Consider the following 21909-nt stretch of genomic DNA (forward strand, 5'->3'; position numbering starts at 1 on the left):
GCTCTTGCCTTTGATGCTCTTACCCCTTTTACTCTCTTATGCTTTTACTCTCTTACCCTGTCATCCTCTCTACCCCTCTCTTCTCTTGGGCCTGCTCTGAGCTGTGGCTGCAGCTCCAAGCAGGGCCCTGCACCCAGGCCCTTTGCAATAAACCCCAAATCCCAGCAGAGCCCTGCACCCAGGCCCTCTGCAATAAACCCCAAATGCCAGCAGGGCCCTGCACCCAGGCCCTCTGCAATGAATCCCAAATCCCAGCAGGGCCCTGCACACAGGCCCTTTGCAATAAACCCCAAATCCCAGCAGGGCCCTGCACCCAGGCCCTCTGCAATAAACCCCAAATCCCAGCAGGGCCCCTGCACCCAGGCCCTTTGCAATAAACCCCAAATCCCAGCAGGGCCCTGCACCCAGGCCCTTTGCACTAAACCCCAAGTTCCATGACCTGGCTGCAGTGATCTCTCATCTCCGTCCGTCCTGACCGTGCCACCCCCATCAATCCTACACTGGGGCAGGGGTAGAAACCCTCAGAGCCCCCAGTGATGGGCAGGGGGCTCAGGGCTCGGGGATTAAGGTGTACTTGTAGTTTTCTTGTTATGTCTAGGCTCTGAAGCAGGGTTTGTCATTGTTGTGAAACCAAGATTTGTCAGGACCCAGGACATCCCTCTGGCTGTCTGGAGCAGCCAAGACCCGTGCCAGGGGGCTCAGAGACCCTGGCACAGAGCCCAAAATGCCCCTGTGGTTTTGATTATGACCCATGGAGCAAATTACCAATCTGGTATGAAGATCAGCAAGCCACAACACTTTAGGTAGCATATTAGTGAAGTTATTATGGGATGGAAAAGTAGATTTTAGGGTTTTTGGTATGGGGGTTCAGGAGGCAAGATGGAGGGAACTGTGTGTGTCCAGCTTTCTCCTTCTTCTTCTTGGCCTCCATCTTCTGCTGTGATGTTGGCACTTACAGATTGGTTTAGAGTAGAAGCTCACTGTCTAACGTAGGTGATACGTAAGTAATTGTAAACATTGTATATGTAGTTTTTAGTATAAAGACATAACACTGCCCCGGGGGAGGCAGAGTGCCTGGAACTGTCCTGCTGGAGGGACCTCGGCAAAGCAGGAGAATATATTTTATAGATAAGATAAAATAAACATCCTTGAGACTGAGAAATGAAGAGCCCTGACTCCTTCTTCAAGCACCAGGCTGGGAAAAGAGACTTTGGAACTTTTCTCAGGGTCACTCTGACCAGCCAGAGATCCTGACAAAGATTAATCAAGGATTAATACTGAAATAGATGTTCTAATCTATCCTTGCACTTCTGCTGGTCCCTAGGAAGGCTGGTTGGTGATTTCTGTCTGTGTTCAAATATTTAAAGCAACAACAAATAGTCCCATACTTCACCTGATATTTCAGGTGAACAATTTAATGGCATCCTAATATTGTTTACACAATCTTATAACATGCATATTTTACTCCTTGTGAAGCTGAAATTTTTTAAATACAAAAAATTCTACTGAAATTTTAGAAATTTTGAAACCATTTTAACATACAGAAAACAAAACAGTCTAAAAAGACCGGTCTAACAGCCATTAAAATGCAGGAAAAAGCAAGAGGACTTCAGGTAAAAGAATATTCATTTAACAGCTACATTTCTTCCACTAAGTATTTATGTGTTAAGAAAAACAGAGCAAATTTAAAAGAACAGAAGTTCTTTAAAACCAGAATTTCTAATGCCAGAAACAGCTTTGAAACAACTTTCTATGTAGTTCTGTTTATTTCAAAATTTAATATTTGGCCAATTTTTGTTACAACATTTTGAAGTATTAAACACACTGAGTATGACAGAAAAATGCAACAAAGCACTAACTCTGAGAGAAAAACAACCCTGCAAGCAATGCCAGGGCACTGGGTATTTCTGCATTTTAAGCAAAGAGCTTTACAGCAACTTTAGTTTTCCTTTTCCTGTCCATTTTGGAGAGCGTAGCCCAGCCCGCCTGGCGCATTCTCCTCATGGTTTTGAGTTTCAGAGCAGAGCCTGGAGATTTCACACTGGATGGAGCTGGGCTCTAGGAAGGAAAATAAAGCCATCCTTTAGTTTCTGTAAGCAATCTGATTAACTGCTTGGTTTAATCTTAGGAAAGGCTAACATACCTTTTTTGGTGCTGTGAAGTGTAATTGTGAAGCTTGCGGATAATCCTTGTACAAATTTTTAAACGTTTCTTCTTCCGAGACTATGCTCTAATAAATGAAAAGTTAAAAGTTAAATTAAAAGTTACTTAGTCACACTATATTAAAAATACTTTTTCTTTCCCCCTAAGAATATTAAACTCTGAAAAAGAAAAATTAAGATGTCATTATGAGGCAGTTCAATCAAACATTATAACAGTTCAATAAAAAGAATGTTAATTATGTACATGCAATGACAATTCCAGAAAGAACCAATAAATTAAAAATATACAGATAAATATTGGCTTGAATGTGGAAGCCCAAACTCTTTATTTCCATTCTCAGCCCAGCAGTGAGCACAAAGAGCTGTTCAGCACATGATTTGTTCTCTGGCTCTTACCAGGAGGTCAGTGTGCTCAGAGCTGTCTGAGTGTCCAGCTGCACAAGCACTTTCTGCTTTTTCCTGCTGCTCTGCCCTGCAGGCAGGTTTGTGCTTCTTCCACTCTGCATTTTATCCACTGGAGGAGTCTTTATAACATATGTCTGGGAAAGAAAATGTTTCTAGTTTTAGATTATATTTTATGGGCTAAGTGTGGAATCTAAAGCCAAACACAGGACCCAGTTTACAGTCTGAGTGCCCAAGAATTCACCTGACAGAAATGGTGGAACTCTGATCTTTCCATCCAAACATGGAGCAAAGACCCAAACAAAGTGGGTAGGGGTGGAAATATAATATTTTATATCATTTTTGTTGCCAAATGAGGAGAATGAAGGGGAAGCTATGGAAGAGCTGAGTTTCATGGTACATTGTATTTAAGTTCTCCATGCTTATCTGCAGAAATTCAGGCTATTCTGAACTGTAGCCACTGCATTGGACTCTATCAAACATCAAAGAAAATGGGAACAAACAAAACTGCAGGAAAAGGCTTTCAGAGAAAGATTGATAGCTACATCAAGATTGGTGTTATTTAAAATAGTCTTTTCACTAGAAGTTAAACTGAGAAGCATTGAATGGTCCAGTGCAGTCCTTTTTTTGACAGATAACATCAAAATGGTGCTGGATTCCATTGTTCCAATATGAAAACCACAAGTGAACTCCTGGCAGGGAAGAAGGGTGAGTTCTGCAGTCAGGACTACTTTGATACTTGGACCATTCTTACAGCTGTATCAGCTTTTTTCTCTTCCATAGAGGAAAAGTGCCTTTACAAATGGACATTTTTAAGACTAAGTAAAACAATTCTAGAGACAGAAAAAAATCAACAACTGAGCAAGAAAAATTACACACTGGGAGCCCTTCCAGAAACTGCTGGCTAATATCTCCATGGAATGGTGTGACCCTTTAAAATCCCTTCTTATCCCAGGGGGGAAAAAAATCATCGACAGAGAAGTAAGAAATACAGGCAGAAAAATGCAACAAGAAAAATTCACGGTTAGGAGTTATAAAATATCAGTGTTGGACTGCCCAAGGAGCTTCCTGTACTGAAGGAGGCATTTTTAATTATTATTTTTATTTTTTTAATGTTAGGAATATAATTTGGAGACCTTCTATTTTTTACATGAATAGATTCACTGTATAGATCTAAACAAGGTTTAGGAATCCCAGGAACATAAATTTTTACTTTCTATAATTTAAAATTTTAAGTCAAAAGCATTCCAATGTCTTTTGTTGAATGCAAATAAATTCTCATGGCACTTCAATTGATTCTACACATATAACACTACCAAATTCTAAAAGCAATTAAAAAGTTAAAGTTACCTTGTGCTTCTTTTCACTTTCAGGAATCTTACTGCCAGAGTGCTCTTTTACAAGATTCTCCTACAAAAGAGTTTTGTGACAGCAAGAAAATATTGATTTGAATTCAGTTGTTAAAAATCTTCTTGGTGTGATTACACAGCACAGTCTATAATCACAGACTGTACAAAGTTCACACAAAAATATGACCAGATTTAGCACAACCTCAGCATTTAAAAGTCACTGAAAAATCCTACAGTTTAGGGAACTTTTTTGCTTAACTAGTTAAAATTAACTAAAATAAAGAAGAGTTTTGTTTTGTTGTTTGTTTATTTATATATAATCTATAATCACAGACTGTTACAAAGTTCACACAAATACATGACCAGATTTAGCACAACCCCAGCATTCCAAAGTCACTGTTTTTCTGTTCAGTTTCATTTCTTACCCAACTCCTCCCACAGCACAAGCCCAGGCCACACCTCTCACCCCCACTGCTCAGTGAATAAAAAACTCCACCTTTTCTTCCATTTCTGCTCTCAGTTGTTCCTTAGGGGAGGACAGTTCCCTTTTCAAACATGACAGCTCATCTTCCTACAAACCATTAAATAAAGAACAGGGTTAACTATGCACAGCCCAGAAAAAGGAAAACAGTCCCAAGTGAGACAGTAATTAACAGGGACACTCATTAGATACACAAGATAATTCTATTTGCTTTTCAGCCCTATACTTGAAGCTTTGCTTTAGCTTGTTTAACAAAGACTGAAGCACTGTAAGAAACAGGTACTTGATCAGAAGTGTTCAAGGTAATACCTTAAAACCCTTGGGAGAAGAAGGGTGAGGGGGCACAATCTAAACATTTAAAACAAAAGTTTCCTATTCAAAGTGGGGAGTCAGAAGATGACACAGTATCTGGAAGAGCAGACACAAATACTCTGCTACTCCAATTTATTTTTAGAAACATTTTGAGTTTTTAATGCCCAGAATAAGATCTGTTGCAGCAGGTTGGGTGGGACTGCTACTGGTAAAAATTCAAACCACACTGGAAAAGTTCCCAGAGAACTGTCTCTGGTGGGAAAGACCCCAGAGCACAGCAGGAAAAGGAACTCTCTAAGCAAACTAAAAAAAGATTTTGAGAAGTCACAAACTGACTGAAGATCACATCTTTTGTCTCTCTGTGCTGTGGGTGGGCAAGAGGGAGGGATTGAGAAAAAAGGTGTTTTAAAGGTTTATTTTAATTCTCATTACTCACTTTTAATTCTATTAGTAATAATTTTTTGATACCACTTAAGTTTGAATCTGCTTTACCCTCAAAGTGTTTTTCTCCTAATCTTTATCTCAACTTGAATTTTTCTTTCCCCTCCTCTGCTCAACTACAGCAGAGAAAAATGAGTGAATGTTTTTTTTGTGTGTGCCTGCACTTAGCCAGTATAAAACCCCTACACAAGGACATCAGCCCCTTCACTGAATTACTGACCATTGGAAAGTGCTCCTTACCAGGGCTCATTCTGATGAGAACTGCTTTTGCTGTTTCATTTTATATACTTTTAACTCTGCATCTTTTTCTTCAACCATTTTATCATATTCATTCTGTGGTAAAAAAACCAAACCAACAACAAACTCAAAACATGTGACTAAATGTTACAATTATAGAGTTATCCAGTCTTAAAACATCATTTTTCAAACCAGGCTCTTAAGATTCATAAAGAAAAGGTTCATTGATGCTTCTGTAGAAACTGTAAAACAGGAAATGCTCAATTCAAGTATTATTTTGTGGACTGGCAGAGAGTGCTTTATTTCTGTGCAGCAATATGTGCTCAGCACTAAGAGCCAGCTGGGCAATCTTTATTAATGTATCTGCTAAAGATATTGCAAAATAGAGGAATAGAAAGGTAAACTAAAATGTGTCAGGCTAAACTGCTGACAGTCACTAAGTAATCTCAGAGAAAGAACCAAACTGATACTGAAAAATATTCACATGGTATCAAAGGAAGCCTGAATTGAAAAAAATCTAAATATCCCAGAAGTTTAGATGAATGGAATTTATCTGCCCATAGGAATGTGTTCATAATCTTCAAATGAATGTGATTTTAGATGATGCAAAGTCCAGCATGTGTTCAGCTTCCTTTTCCCAGACTCAGGCCTGTTTCTGCTTTGGAAAGGTCATTAACGTGGTGTCACAAGTTATAAACATGGTATTGACATGGTATCACACATTGCAAACCACAGCAAGCAGGAAAATCTCTGACCTTGTGCTTTTCCATCAATGCCATCATCTCAGTTATCTTGTGCTGACATCTGGCATCAGTTTCTCTCTGTATCATTGCAGTTTCATCACAAAGCAACCTCATATTTTCTACCTGTCAGTAATGAATTGCATTTCATTCATCAACATAACAATACATTTCTTTTAAATCTTAATTTCTTCTTCCCCCTGTGGGTGCAAAGTTTGCAGTCCCACTTGGGCTTTATTTGCTTTTAAGATCCCTTTCAAATCCCTCATCTTTTCTGCAGATTGTTAAAATGGGCAAGATCAAAGGTACAGCCATGGCAGGCAAGCTCACTGCAAACCAAAATGCCATTTCAAGCACTCTGCCCTAACATTTCTTAGCATTGCCATAAAAAAAGTGTGGGCAGAAAAATTCTAATGTGGGAGAAGTTATAATCTAATTTAACTGTGCTGACTTTATACCAAAGGTGGAATTTCTTTGAACTACATCTTGAAAGAAAGAAGTTTTAATGGAGTTCTTATTTTCAAAGACACATTCAAATACTTCAACTTCAGCACCTAATGTACTAAAGCTTTGCTCACAAGGATTCACAACAAGTTCCATTTATGTTGAAAAGACTGAAATATGAGCAAGGATCCTGCCAATAAAGCTTCATAAAAACATTTTAAATTTAAAAAAATAAATTGCATAAAAATTAACACCTCTCACCTCTTCACAAAGTTTATTTTCATTTACTTTTCTTGTTTCTATGTCTTTTTGATAGATGTCAACTTCTTCCTTATGTTGCTTGTTCATATTTTCCATCTCTAACTGCAATTTATTCACCTTTGGAGAAAGCAGAATTGCTGCTGTTATTTGTTTAGGAATTACTATGTTAATGATTTTTTCTTACCTCTTATTTTTGAGCACAAACACTGTTACTTTTCAGGTATATGATTCAAGTGTTTCCTATTTAAAGTTCAGCTTTTTTTTTTAATAAAGAGTTGAACTTTTGCCTGAAGTGAGTTAGAAAATACTCAAAGGAACAATGGCAACAGCAGAGTGGGGAAGACTGCCCTAAGCAGTCACCTGAAATGCTGTGAATGCCTTGGAAAAAAACCAAATACAGATGGAGATTTTATTCCCTCTCTTGTAAATCTGTATCAGATTTTCACAGGTTTTATGGTACATTTTCCTCTCAGCTGTGCATTTTGATTACAGTTTTTCCCTTTTAAGTTTATCATATGAATATCCTCAAAAAAGTCCACTTTTCTTCAAGTGCATTACCCAAAGCTGGACACAATATTCCCATCAGAGGGATTGCCACTGCAGAACACATTTAAAGAACAGCCTAAAAAGATATGCTTATATATATATATATATATTTCTTTTAAATGCTTTTCTGTTACAATGAGGTTGCTGAGCCCTGTTCAGTCCACTATCAACAAAAGAAAAAAAAGGAACAGATTGGAAACATCATTAATTGCAATGTGAATCCATCTCTTAAATGTCCAATAGTCAGTGCCCAATGATTACAAATGGAAGCATCTTCTAAAAACTATGAGCTCATTCCTGCAAAGTCTGTATTCCAGATCCAAAAACCAGTTCAGAATGTATTTAACAAGTATTATCATTATTTACACTGGAAGTTAAAAACACTCACCTCATCTTCTACGTGATGTTATTTAAACCGACCTTCCCTTCATAAGTATTGCTTTTCTTGCTTTCTTCAGTCATTTTCTTTTTCAGCACCTTATTCTGTTGAAATAAAACAAAACAAATACTGTACCTTAATAAGTTCATAGAATTATGTCATGGTTTAACTGCATCAAGAAATTCCAGCTTTCATCAGGCAAATAACTCTCTGTTGTGCAGCTCAGGTTCCAGAATAATTCTTAAAACAAATGAACGTTCAGCTAATTTCTGTGATAATTACTGTTTCTTCATGACCTTAAGAAAGGCTCCTCCTGAGCAGCAGCAGGGAATAACAAATGAGGTGCAGAATGGGAATTAAAACTAAGATGCTGCTGGCAGAAGGTGTGAAGATGTCATGACCAAAAATACAAGTTATTTATTTTTACAGTGAAGTTACTACAGTTTGTGCCAGTGCAGAATTTTTTTATCCTAGTGGAACTGAGATACTCATACAAGTACATAAATAACACTATGCACTAAATGAAAAAGAGTAGAAGTTTATTAAAGATATTATTTTTGCAATTGTTTTTTTCAAATTAAGGCTCATTTAACAAATCAAGTGATCCCTAAGATGACTCCCTAATTTGCTCAGGGTTAGGATAAGAAAGGAGAATTTTTAAATTACATAGGTGTATCTAAAGACATCACAGCAGACACAAACCTGCTGAAAAGGCAACCCAAAGTATGATGTGTTTATGTATTTGTGAAATTAAAATCTCTACACACCTCCTGCTGCAACTCTTCAATGCATTTGGTTTTATTTTCCACCTGTTTCTTTAAATTATTCATCTGAAAGAGATATTTCAGACATGAATTAGTAAGTTCTACAAATGACTCCCTATGTGAGCAATTCCTGAAAATGTTCTCAAACCTGCACTTGCACCAGTCTGGTTTGTTCCAATGGGACTGAAACACCAGCTGACATGTTAGAGTGATCAGAGTTTTAGCCATAAAGTCCCACAAGACGTTAATTTATAGCAGTGAACCAGTTCCTTAGTGGTTATAGAGTTAAGAAGGAAGAAGAAAAAAAAAACAAAACCAGGATCTTCACAATTTAAAAAATGCACTTGTATGAAGTTCCCTACATCCATGAAAAAATGAATTTTCCCAGTTATTTTCTAGAATCTTCAATGGCTTTTCCTTTCTTGAAATTTAATTTTCAATACTCTTAACCTGAAATTGCAATTGTAGATCTTTGACTTTTACAATGAAATTCTGAAATCCATTCTAAAGCTAAAAACCCCAGGTTGCTTTGAACCAATAGAAAGAAAGTAAAAATGCTTGAATGTATTTAAGCTAAAACTCACACTACATATAAAAAGCTAATCCAGAGCCCATCCATCACTGAGTGGGTATATGAAAAAACAGAAAAGCAGGTTCTCTGTCTGAAAACAAACAAATCTTTAAGATGTTTCACTCTTTTAGAGTGAACATCCCAGTGACTGTGCTTGTCTTTTGAAATACCAGGGCTCACATGTGGACACACCATGGCACAGCTGGCAGCAGCTGGGAAAGAAGAAACCTCTGGCAGAGATCACATCCCCCAGGCAGAGACTTGCAGAAAAAACCCCAACAAAGATTTTACATTGAATGCTGTCCTACAGGTTCTGTAAGATATTTTCATGACACATGACATACATTTTCTTCTCTTTCATCCAGTGTACTTTTCATCTCTTCACCTGTCTTTGCCATTTTCTCCTTCAAAGACTCCAGTTCATTTCTAAGTGCCAAATTAACAAGCATTAGTAAATATTTACTTAATGTCTTTAACTTATTTTCAGTACTTCTAACAAACCCATATTTTATTTTCTAAAAAGAGCTGCTAATGTTGATGGGAACTTCATAAGCTGCTCAATGAAAATGTTCTTAAAATGCAGCCACACGCCCAGTAAGTCAATATGTGAACTGTCCATACTTCTTTTAAGTAGGAAAAGATGTTCCAGGAACCCAAGGAAGATACATCCTGACCTGGACTATTGCAATGCAGCTGTGAAACATGGGAGCTGCCTGTCTGTTGAACTGGGGATACAGAGAGTAACTCTGATCCAGTTTTGCCTTGTCACATTTAATCCATAACCTTCAGCTTCCATTTGAATTTCCTTCACACCTGAGATGTCTAATGCAAAACAAGACAGCTCCTACTATGGAATACAAAATGATGGCAAACATTGTTCCTGCAGCAATTGGTATTTCTAATCTGAGAAAATTTCTACTTGGCCAACAGCAATTCTGAATAGTTTCTGTTTAGCTATGTAATCTAGAAAAACATTAATCAAAAAATCCCAGAAAGCAGCATTTGAACACAACTATTTGAGTCTACTTCCTTTAACAATATAAGTTATTAATATTTGTTTTTGCTTGCCTTAGCTGGCTATTTGCCTCTTCTAGGATTTCAACTAACTGCTTCGTGTTTTCTTCTTTTTTCTTACTATCCTAAATAAAGACCCATGTGTCAGCAAAGAAATAAAATTCAAAGTGACTTCTTAAACAATTCAAAGACATCCAAAGCACACTGACCTGCCTTGTTCACAAGTGTAAATACTCTTCCTTTCCAACTCAAACACAAAAAATAGCTCAGGTACTCTACAGACCCAAATCATGTTGCAGCTCATCGTCTAATTTGTAAAACTGAGTAATTTGTCAAATTGAGTATTGTCCTTTGAAGGAAGCTGGAAGTTTACAACTTGCCTCTTGTTGTTCTTGCAGCTTCTGGAGTTCTGCAGCCACCGCATTTTCCTCTTGTGCTGTTTGTTCTTTCTCTAGTGAAAGCTTACTGAGATACACTGTTAGTTGTTCATTCTTTAACCTAATTTCAAACAAATGGCCAAGAGGAATAAGAAGATGCATTTTGAAATTTCCTTTTAAATGAAACATACCCATTATCAAGTGTTATTCCATGCTGAAAGAAGTCCAGGCCTTTATCTACAAATATAAGCTTTGCAGCAGAGTCAAAGAGATGTAAAAAGGTGACAGAAGAAGGAAAGAAAATCAGAGTCAACTTTTATATAAATATAATGGTTAGTGAAGGTGATGTAGTTCAAAACAAGATTAACAATGAATTCAGAAACTTTCTCTTCCTGTTAAATAAGTCAGAGAGATATGGAACAACTACATATGCCATAGAATGCATACAAATAGAGAAAATGGAATTTAGAAATGTAAGTATATAATTAATGTCACATATATGGTTCAAAACTTTCATTAGAAAACAATCATAGTTCATTTCACTGTGGATTAAAGCAACTTCTATATTACACCAAAACTAATTCAATATTATATTTTCAAAATGGTCATACCCCTCTTGTTCAAGATCTGTTTTCAGAGTCACAAGCTGCTTTAAATAATCTTGTTCCTTCTCAGCTGTACTTGTCAGCTGTGCTTTCAAACCATGGAATTCTTTCTGCAAAATGAAAAGGAAGAGTTCTGAGTATCCATGTGCAAACTCCAACTGCTGGAGGTTATCAGACATGAGCTAAGAGCACAAGGCTTTCAGAAGAACCAAACAACATCCATGTCATGGATTATCCAGATTGGATCTTTCCAATCTCTGCTGGGATCTGGAAGTGGTGTGAGATAGTGAACTGCGACACCAGTGCTGTTCATGTCTGTCCTCTGCTGTGAGTTTCATTACCTGGGCTGCAAAATTAGGGTGGGACCCTGCTCTGGGTGCTGTTTCTTATGTATAAACTTGTATCCAAGTCACGATGTGCAACTTCACTATTTCTAAAAACATGTTACTATTGCCTTGCTTCAGACCTCTCTCATTTGGAGAGCATTTTCATTTCTCTCTCCACATTTTTCTCTCTCTGCATATTTTCTACAGTAGCCTCAAGATTCTTCTTCAGTAAAAGTCCTCCAATTTTCCCATTTTAGAAAATGAGTGAAACTCAGTTCAGAACACTCAATGCACAGATTATAACAACAAGCAGACACAGTAAAATGCACACCTGATTTCACACTCTCTTAACTTTAGTTGATATGGATTCTCGTTAGGTTTGTAAATTTAAATCATAATGAAAATAAACCTCTGTTAAGAGTGTATTTCATATAGCTTAGACTTCTGTGACAGAAAATGGGCCTGTGTCACAGCACAGCAGGGTTCACAGAGGGAGTGGCATTTATATCCAGAGGGAGTGGCATTTGAATGGGCATGAACAAAGAAGGAAATAACCAAAAACCTTGAGAAGGAAAACCAAAAGCACAGGAGACAAGAAAAACCAAAAGCACAGGAGACAAGAAAAAACAGAGGCAATAAAGAAGTTCTTCAAAGAAAACACTGGAATTGTGTGTGAGAAAGTTTAGTAGAAATGTTAAGGTTGACTAGATGGAGTTTATTTATGGCATTTAAGATACAAAGCAAGAGGAATTTCATATGAAGAGCAAATGCCATGAGATTAATAAAATGAATATTTACCAGAGTTTCTGACAGCTCTTCAAGTTGCACCTCTTTATCACATTTTACTTTAGTCATCTCTTCTACAGCACATGGAATGTAAAATTAATGGAACAGGAATAATTTTTCATATTTAGCAGGCAGTATAAAACATTTCCCCTTTTGCAATACCCAGTTCTCAAAACTTGTTGGATTAAGTTAAGAAACTGAAAAGCTAATTTATGACTTAATCTAAATGTAGACTTGAAAAAATGATTCAGACATTAGCAAATCTATATCTGAAGAGAAACTAAATATTTATCTTAAATAAAATTTAGAGCCTATTATGTTGTCCACAATTATAACTTCAAATAAACCATGGACTGTAAGACTGGAGTATTCTCCAAGTACTGATGCACCTGCATTGTTCCAGAAAAAAAAATCTGAACTGCTGAAGGTATCAGATGGATATGCTGAGAAAGGAAACCAGTTGTTACTAACTTCCAGATGGTTTCTATGTGCACATCCACAATTCTGGTATTTTTTGCAAGTTCTCAACAGCAAGGCAGAGCTCTTACTCTGGGGACTAAGGAGCACATCCCTAGAAACCACAGGGTATCAAATTGATGATATTGAAAGACAACCCCTGCCAGCATCATTCCACTTCCAGCATGAGGAGGGTCACAGAAACCTCCATGGGAGGGTTTTATCTCTGCTGCAGAAGTCACTCCTGGCACCTGCAGTGCTGCTGCTCTGAGCTGCAAACCAAAATTACCTCCAGAGGAATTCATGCATGAATGGTCTGACTATTGGAGCTGTGCACAGCACTGCCCTTTGGCTGCTGCCAGCACCAATGACCCCCAAAGAAAAGGGATCAGCTGAGTAAAAATAAATCCAGGCATTCCTGACAGGTACAGGTACTGTAAAATCATTTCCCAACTACCAGAGACAGTCCATTTCCAGACAACAGCAGAAAACATTTTTATTACTGCCTAGCTCATTTTCTGCCTTTGTACAAGCCTTACCCAGTTCAGCAGATTTATTCTGGAGCTCCAAGGTAAGCAGCTTTGAATCATCTTCAGATTTCTTTAATCTAAGAAAATGGTAAATTAAAAATCCCAAATATGGAGTACAAAGCACTGCATTTGAAACTTACAGGACAATAAGACAAAGTCTTACCACAAGCACTTTAAGAACATTTACCTTTCAACAGGCAGATGAGATATCTGCCTGCAACACATATCAAATTTCACTTTTAAAACCTCAGAACAGCAGACATAAAAGTAAACAAATATATACCTACAGAAATCTGTATTTCTTAAAGACAGAATTATGAAAGTTGGAGGGGGCATACATTTACTTTTTATACAGCATCAACTATCACAAACAAACAAAAAAATACATTAAATACTCTGCATTTAGACCACTGTGGGAAAAAAACCACCAACTTTCAGCTTAATTTCCAATTATTCTTGGTTTTGTCATAGACTGCAACCTGTAAGATCACTCTTGGAATTTAAACTCTTTAATTTACCTATTTTGCTCTTCTTGCAGCAAGCTTTTCAAATTGGCAACAGAAGTCTCAAACTCCTCTGTCAGGGCTGCAAGCAAAGCCTTCATTTTTTACATTCTTCCTCCTGCTCTTCCTTTTCTCCAGTAACCTGAATTAATGTTTTCACTGTAGTATGGAATTCAGTTTCCAAGTTCTTTTGAATAACCTTCAAAACATGATATCATTTCTAAACATGTTTTGCAACAAACAGCTACAGCTGTTTCATGTCTAAAGTATCCATAATTATTTATGCAAATACTCATCTAGTCTATTTCTACTGTAAAACTATAAGCAAGAGGTACCTCTGCCTTTTGCAATGAAATTTTAGCCTCTTCCAGCTCTGCCCTCAAATGTTCTTTACTGCCCTGGGATTCCTTTAACATTTCTTCCTTATGTACTAAACAAAAAAAGAGGTTTATATTTTAAAAATAGAATATTTACTAAAAAATGCTGACAAAAATGGAAAAGTACATACATTTAAAGAATTTAACAAAGACCAACAGTACTGACATCAAATACTATAAAATAATACATAAAATTTGAATACAGATGGCTTAAAAATACTGAAAATCAAGTTCTGAAAAGTAAGTTTCCTCAGTGACACCTGCCTGACTAAATTTGCAAAACTGAAGCAACCCTTTTTTCCCCTTGCAATTTTCAAAAGCTCTCACTGCTTGACTCACCCTAAAAACTGCCCTGCCAGTCCTGCTCCCACATGAGCAGCTCCTGTTCCAAACAAAAATAAGGCCTTCAAGGCCCCAAAATTCTGCTGCCAGCCAGCAACAGAATAAGACTATCATGGCCCTGTTTCCTGTGCTTCTATAAACAATTACATATAATAAATAAACAATCATAAACAATTACATTTAAATTCAATAAACAATTACATTTAAACACAGTAGGCAGAACTCTTACATTTTGCTTCCATTAAGTCAGCAATCTTATTTTGTGACATCTGCAGCTGAGCCTTGATGTCTTTTATGACATCATCTTTTTCATCTCTCTGTCGGGTAAGAGCTGAAATCTAGAAAAATGCAAGAAATATCATCATGAAGTCTGGAAAAGGGACAGATATTAATTTTCATTTGTACCCAGGTATGATAAGCAGACATTTTGCTGTCATTCAAGTTAATTAGATAGATAGATAGATAGATAGATAGATAGATATAGATAGATAGACAGACAGATAGAAAATATTTGCTAGATATAATCTTAGCTAAATATTGATCAAGTCACATTACTCTAAACAAAAAAGTTCTCAATTCAAAATCAAACCATAAATTCCAGTAGACTAAAGGTACTGAAACATCACTAAACCCAGAAAGACTTCTTGGCTCTTGCATTGCCCCTTTAGTCACAAATAAAGCTCTACATATTGGATGGAAAATGAGCAAACCTGCTTTTCCTTTTGACTGACTTCCAGTTTGCATTCCTTTTCAAACTTGTCCACTTTTTCTGCTTCCTCTTTTACTTTGGAAACACAGTAACATCCATAGTTAACATTCTAGCTGAAATATACTCCAAGTTCAATACAACTTCCAGTTTAAGATTGCTTGGAATTGTACAGCTGTACCATTTGTTTCCCAAGAGTAATTGTTGAGGCAATGTTTGATTTTATAATCAAAATACAAACAGAAAAGAGCATGTGAAAATGAAACAGGAACATAGCAGGCTATACATACAGGGAGAGAGCATTTAGCTAAAGTTTCTGTAGCTATACACTAGTGCATTATCATTTAATTAAACAAACTATGGGAAATAAGTATTGATCTCTAGAATGTACTTCACAGACAAAACTTCAATTTTGAGTGACTGTTTGAAAAATAAAGTTCCAGATTTGGCCCAGTGGAACAGCAACAGAAGGGGCCAGGCAGTGACCAAAGGCAGCATGAATAAAAGAAGGGTCCCAGTGTCTCAGTGTGAGCTGCTCACCATTCCAGCACTTCACATCCTGCTGCCCTGACACTGCATGTGTAACACAAGCTATGAAGTACTAAACTGAGCAACTGAGCCAGCTGCATAAACTCAATAAACAGAATTCTCACATTTGAAACTCATTTCCAATCTGTCGTTCTCTGCTTGCACACGAAGCTCTTCAAATGCCACTGTCATTCTCTAAAAACAAAATTTAATATTTGAAGTTCAATACTGGAAACCCTGGAACTTCTCCAGGGGCTGCTGCCCACCTCAGCCATTCTGAGGAACCAGCAGGGAGGTGAAACAGAGCCCAAAGAGAAGCCAGAAGCTGTGGCAGTGACCCAGCACTAAGCACACATCACACAGATCACAGGGATCTACATCCCACACACTGCTGCACCTTCTCCATTGAATGTGTTTGATAGAACACAAAAATAATTCTTGAAAAGGGATTGAAAACCCAACTTCCTGCTCACACATGACATGATACCCACACATGATGGATACAAACAGTATCCCAACAAAAACATGGAACTCAGCTCAGCTCACATGACTCACATTCCTTTCATCAAGCTTGGTCACTTACTTCTATGTTGCAGTGAAGTTCCTCATACAATTGTATTGTTGCTTCCTTTTCCTGTTCATCTATCAAAGCAAGAACATATGAGAAAGTTTTTCTTTTGAACAAGAATGCCAGCTGTCCAAGTCATTGTATTTAATCAGCATAATGAATTAAAAAAGGAATTATCAGCTCCATTCTTATTAAATAAGTCATTATGAAACATTGTGGAAAAGTTACAAAATCTAGGGAAAATGTGTATTTCATTGAAACATTAAGCAAGCTCAGCTTTTAAATTTCCTTCCTAAGATATTTTTTTTCTGTGACAAGTGTAATTCTGGATCAGTTTATGTGACCATATTAATTATTATAGTATCAATGCTGTTGAATAATAATGTATCAAACCTGTTAGTATTTATAAACTGTAATCTAGGGTTTAGCACTGAATTTCTTCCTATCCGCAGATACCTATAACCACAGAGCTGTCATTATAAAATTGCAACACTCCATGTCCATATTTTCCTTCTTTCCTTTCACTTTTGTAATTGATACTATTTTTTCCTAAGAAAACAATTAAAAAGAGAACAGTAAAAGAAACAGCTATCAAAAAAGAACAGTACAACTATATACAAGCGTTTCTAGAATTAAGGCTAAAAAGAAACAGACACTTAAGTATCCAGGATCAAGTTAGTAAAATTCTAATTATTATAATAACGATTCTAAATTGCATATGAAGTAGGATTTCCAATCAAGAACATATTTTAAAACCTCAAGGCTTTAAACTTCATGAAGTTATCCAGCTGTCTTGGCTTGTTCAGTTTCATGAGAAGAATTCCAGTTACTCATTATACCTTGGGGTTCAGACCTTTTTTCCCCACAAATGTGTGATGGCTGAAAACAGGAAATGTCAGCTCTGGAAATTTGTTCCAGAGTGCTGGGGATTTAGAGTAGATTCTACTGCCTAAAACCAGGCATGAAGTGTCACTTCTTATGTCTGAATATATTCCCAGAGTGTGGATGGGACTGCAAAGCTTCAATGGGCTGAGCAGCCTTGAGGAGCCCTGCCCTGCTCTGCAGTGGCTGCCAGTGCCAGTCGGGGCTGTGGGCACTGCCTCAAACCTGGAGCACTGTTTGGGCACCCAAAGAGCTCCCAGGCTGGCAATCTTGCAGCAAACAATTTCACTGCCTTCAAAAGCCCTCTGCATTTAGCACTACAAACCACAAGTCTGTTAGACCTGGGGCTTCACTTCCAATTTTGTGAGCCACTTAAAATTCACTTCTCATTCTGAGAGCCACATCCAGTCGATCTCAACTGGAGAACTTCTCTGAACAGCACAAGAAATTTCTTCTCCTTTCTTCTGTTTGTGAATTTAGAGCAAGCCAGAAGCACTTTTACCCTGATAAATAAAAACTAAAAAAGCATTTACATTTGCTGGTCTTCTCTGTGAAGCGAGTGCAAGTTTCCTTGAGCAGATTACACAGATGCCTCGAAGCAGCAGCTCTAAGGGAGGGAAAAATATCATGTTTGCACAGAACTGCACAGTGCTTTGTGTACCTAAGGAGTAACAATGGAAATGACCTTCAAAATTTAACAGCTACATAAAACTGCCCACATGGAAACTGATTATTTCCACCACAAAAAATATATACTTGGTTCTATTACTTACTCTTTCAAGAGATCTTTATTTTCACATATCTCATCTTCCAGTTTCAAATGAAGTTTTTCATTTTCAAACTGATTTCATAGGGAACAAATGCAAAAAGACACTGTTATTGAAAAATCTATTAGAAATGCACTTTGGCTTCTCGAATTCCTCATGAAAAAGTAATTTGGGGCATCAGTAGACAGAAGTCTGTTTTATCTGATATTACATGCTGAGTCATCTTTTGCATGAAAGATGCAATTATTAATGAACAATAATTTACCAGCAAAAGAGACACTTACAGGTATATTCTTCATACCCACCCTCACACAGGACAGGTGCCTGCAACTTCTCAAAATAATCATTTTCTCAAGGCACAAACCAAACTGCAACAGTCTTTAATATTTAATTGTATCAATAATAGTGTCAGACTGAATCAGGAAGCACTGAACTTCATCTATTCAACGTACACTATACAATACTGGCCTGCAGTTCTTGAATGGCTTTATTCTGTGCTTCAATAATCTTTCTATTCTCTTGGAGTTTTCTTTCTTTCTGGTTTAGTTCTGATTCCACAGTCAGTTTCCACTGCTTGATCTTCTCAGCCTCTTTGTAGAGTTTTGAGAACAATTCATTCATTGTTTCTGGATTCTATTAAAACAGGTTCCACAATTTAATCTCAAATACTATCTAATTAAGACTGTTGTAGTTAACATATTTATCTCTTAGAAACATCACAAGAGTAATATTTTTTCCACAGATGGTGATATAACCTTAGATATGATCAGGAGCCCAAGTTTAAATCTTTCTGCATCCTCTATGTATGTATCAAAAGGCATTACAGAGCACATAGGAGAAACAAATACAATGAAATATCCCAAACCCCCTCCAGACATCACCAAATAGATGGGCTTAAAGACATGGATAACTGCAGTCCAGCAAAATCAATAAAAGTTTTGCCAGAATTATCAGTGAAGACAAAATTCCTTCTAGCAGGTTCTTCACCCCATTTCTGTCCTCTCCTTCTGACAGACACTGCTGAGTTAAGTAAAGGCAGCCTCAGAGACTTTGCCCAGGAGTACCTGTGATATTGCCATGAACACACACGAATCACAGAATCACAGAATAATGAGGTTGGAAGAGACCTCTCAGATCATCGAGTCCAACCTATGCCCTAACACCTCAACTATAGCACCAAGTGCCATGTCCAGTCTTTTTTTAAACACATCCAGAGATGGTGATTCTACCACCTCCCTGGGAAGAGCATTCCAGTGCTTTATTATTCTTTTGGTGAAAATTTTTTTCCTAATATCCAACTTATCCCTCCCCTGATGTAGCTTGAGACTGTGTCCTCTGGTTCTGTCAGTGCTGTCCTGTGGAAGAGACCGACCCCACCTGGCTCCAACCTCCCTGCAGGAAGCTGTAGAGAGCAATAAGGTCACCCCTGAGCCTCCTCTTCTCCAGGCTAAACAGCCCCAGCTCCTTCAAACGTTCCTCACAGGGCCTGTGTTCCAAATCCCTCAGCAGCCTTGCTGCCCTCCTCTGGATGTGCTCCAGCATCTCAACGTCCTTCCTAAACTGAGGGGCCAGAGCTGGACACAGCACTCAAGGTGTAGCCTCAGCAGTGCCCAGTACAGGGGCAGAATGAGCTCTCTGCTCCTGCTGGCCACACCATTCCTGATCCAGGCCAGGATGCCATTGGCCTTCTTGGTCACCAGGGCACACTGCTGGCTCATGTTCAACCGGCTGTCACCAGCACCCCCAGGGCCCTTTCTGCCTGAGCACTGTCCAGCCACACTGTCCCCAGCTTGGAACGTTGTCGGGGATTTTTGTGGCCCAAATATGGAACTCAGCACTTGGACTGATTAAACTTCATGCTGCTGGACTCTGCCCATCCATCCAACTGATCTAATCTCTCTGCAGAGCCCTCCTTCCTTCTAAGAGATCAACACAAGCTCCCAGCTTAGTGTCCTCTGCAAATTTACTGATGAAGGACTCGATGCCCTCATCCATGTCGTCTATAAAAATATGAAACAGAACTGGTCCCAGTACAGCCCTGAGGGACAGCACTGGTGCCTGGCTGCCAGCTGGATGCGGCACCGTTCACCATCACTCTCTGGGCCCATCCAGCCAGTTCTGAGCCCAGCACAGAGTGCTCCTGTCCCAGCCTTGCTGGAGCCCAGACACATAACACCCACAGCCTTTCCTGCATGCACCAGGTGGTCACCTGTTCACAGAAGGAGCCCAGGATGGTCAGACATGACCCACCCTTGGTAAAGCCCTGCTGGCTGGGTCTGATAGCCTGGCCATGCTGTGAGTGCTGTGTGATAGCACTCAGTGTGAACTGCTCCATTATCTCACCTGCTACTGAGGCCAGGCTGAGTGGCCTGGAATTACCAGGATCCTCCTTCCTACCTTTTTTGTATATGGGTGTCACACTGGCCAATGTCCAATCACCTGGAACCTCACAGTGAGCCACAACTCCTCATAAATGATGGAGAGAGGCTTGGCAAGCTCATCTGCCAGCTCCCTTATCACCCTGGCATGGATCCCATCTGGACCCAGGGATTTATAAATATCCAAGTGTCCCAGCAGTTCTCTGCTCACACACAGAGCAGGAAGGAAAACTACCACCCTTGTGCCCTTAGGACACCTTGAAAGTGCCCTACAAGCAGGGCTGGCCCAGTGGTCGAGGCAGGGAGAGCAACACACGAGCCCCAAGGGCCCTTTGGTTCACTTAAAACAGCCCCAAACACCATCCTTGTTCTGGCTGCACCACAGTTTTGTTACAGTCCTGATGGTACTTTAATAGCTTAGGATTAAAAAAGGCTAAAAAGTTGTCAGGGATCTGAAAATCAGCAGGGAGGCCACAAGAAATGTGTTTTATTTTGTGGTAGCAAACAGTGTTTTGTAGCTGCAAAGTACAGAAGCTATTGCAAAAAAAATGAGCTGTACTGAGTTGTGCTAAAGCAGAGATCTGCTGGTAAAGACATTGTGAAAAGAATCCAGTGCTTGAGGAAACCACTGAATTCATTGTTTTACAGATAAAATAAAGCCAGACAAGGCAATTAGGATAATCTACTTCAGTTTTCCAAAGAATACTCTGACTTCAACCCTTCTGCCCCTCAACAGAATATTCAGAAGCAGTTCCACAAGGATACTTAAGTGTTTAAATCTTATTCTAATTAAAGCTCTTAGACTACACAGGCACTTCAAATAAAGAAAAAACAACAACAATATTGCAATCACCCTAATTTTTAAAGATTTGTTTCCAAGCATGTTCACTAAATCACAAAAATCTCCTCTAAGTGATTCAGCTTTAAACAGGAGACAGAAAACATTATTCCCTTTTGACTACTTCCTTTAGCCCTGAAATATCTACTGAATAATGCTTTAGGCACTGTTTGGGAACAAATTCAAAAGACCCCAAGGAATGAGATGTGCAGAGTTGATACTTAGCTGACCTCTTCATCTACTTCAGAGCAAAGTTTCACTTCCTGTGAAATTGTATCTGAAACACGAAGAGATTTTGATCACTGTATTTCTAAAAAAAGTAACAGTGAAACTGTATTTAACAGTTACAGGTATGAAACTGTGAGACAGCTCATGAAAACTAAAACTTGACAATATATAAAAACCTAAAGAAGGTGCATGGCAAATATTCCAATCGTACCTGAATCAGTGATTTCGCCACGGCTCGACACATGAAATGGCAGCTTAAAGTCATCATCTGAGCATCTCTTAAAACCCTGCACAAATTTAAAAATCAGTTTCTATGGGTAGATTTGCAAAGAAAGAATTATAAAATCCAGGAAAAAAATCCCTACAGTTGACGTGAAAATAGAATTTGTCATTAATAAAACAGCTGCCTAGAATTTTCAAAGCCCAAGGTATTGGTAAAGGCTTTGGAACTCACTTCTTACTTCCCAGTGGTTTATCAAACTGTTGGTGTCCTGCAGTTTGATTTATAGACTGTGGCCAAAGGGGAGCTTTCAATGCAGGGAACTCAGCAGCTCCTGCCTGCTGTGCCCAATGCAAGGGGCAGGTGTGTGTGTGCTCCAGCCCGGGGCA

The sequence above is a fragment of the Melozone crissalis genome, unplaced genomic scaffold (assembly GCF_028551555.1).
Source record: "Melozone crissalis strain CALT ecotype California unplaced genomic scaffold, PUWL_Pcris_2 ptg000218l_1, whole genome shotgun sequence".
In the NCBI taxonomy this organism is placed as follows: Eukaryota; Metazoa; Chordata; class Aves; order Passeriformes; family Passerellidae; genus Melozone; species Melozone crissalis.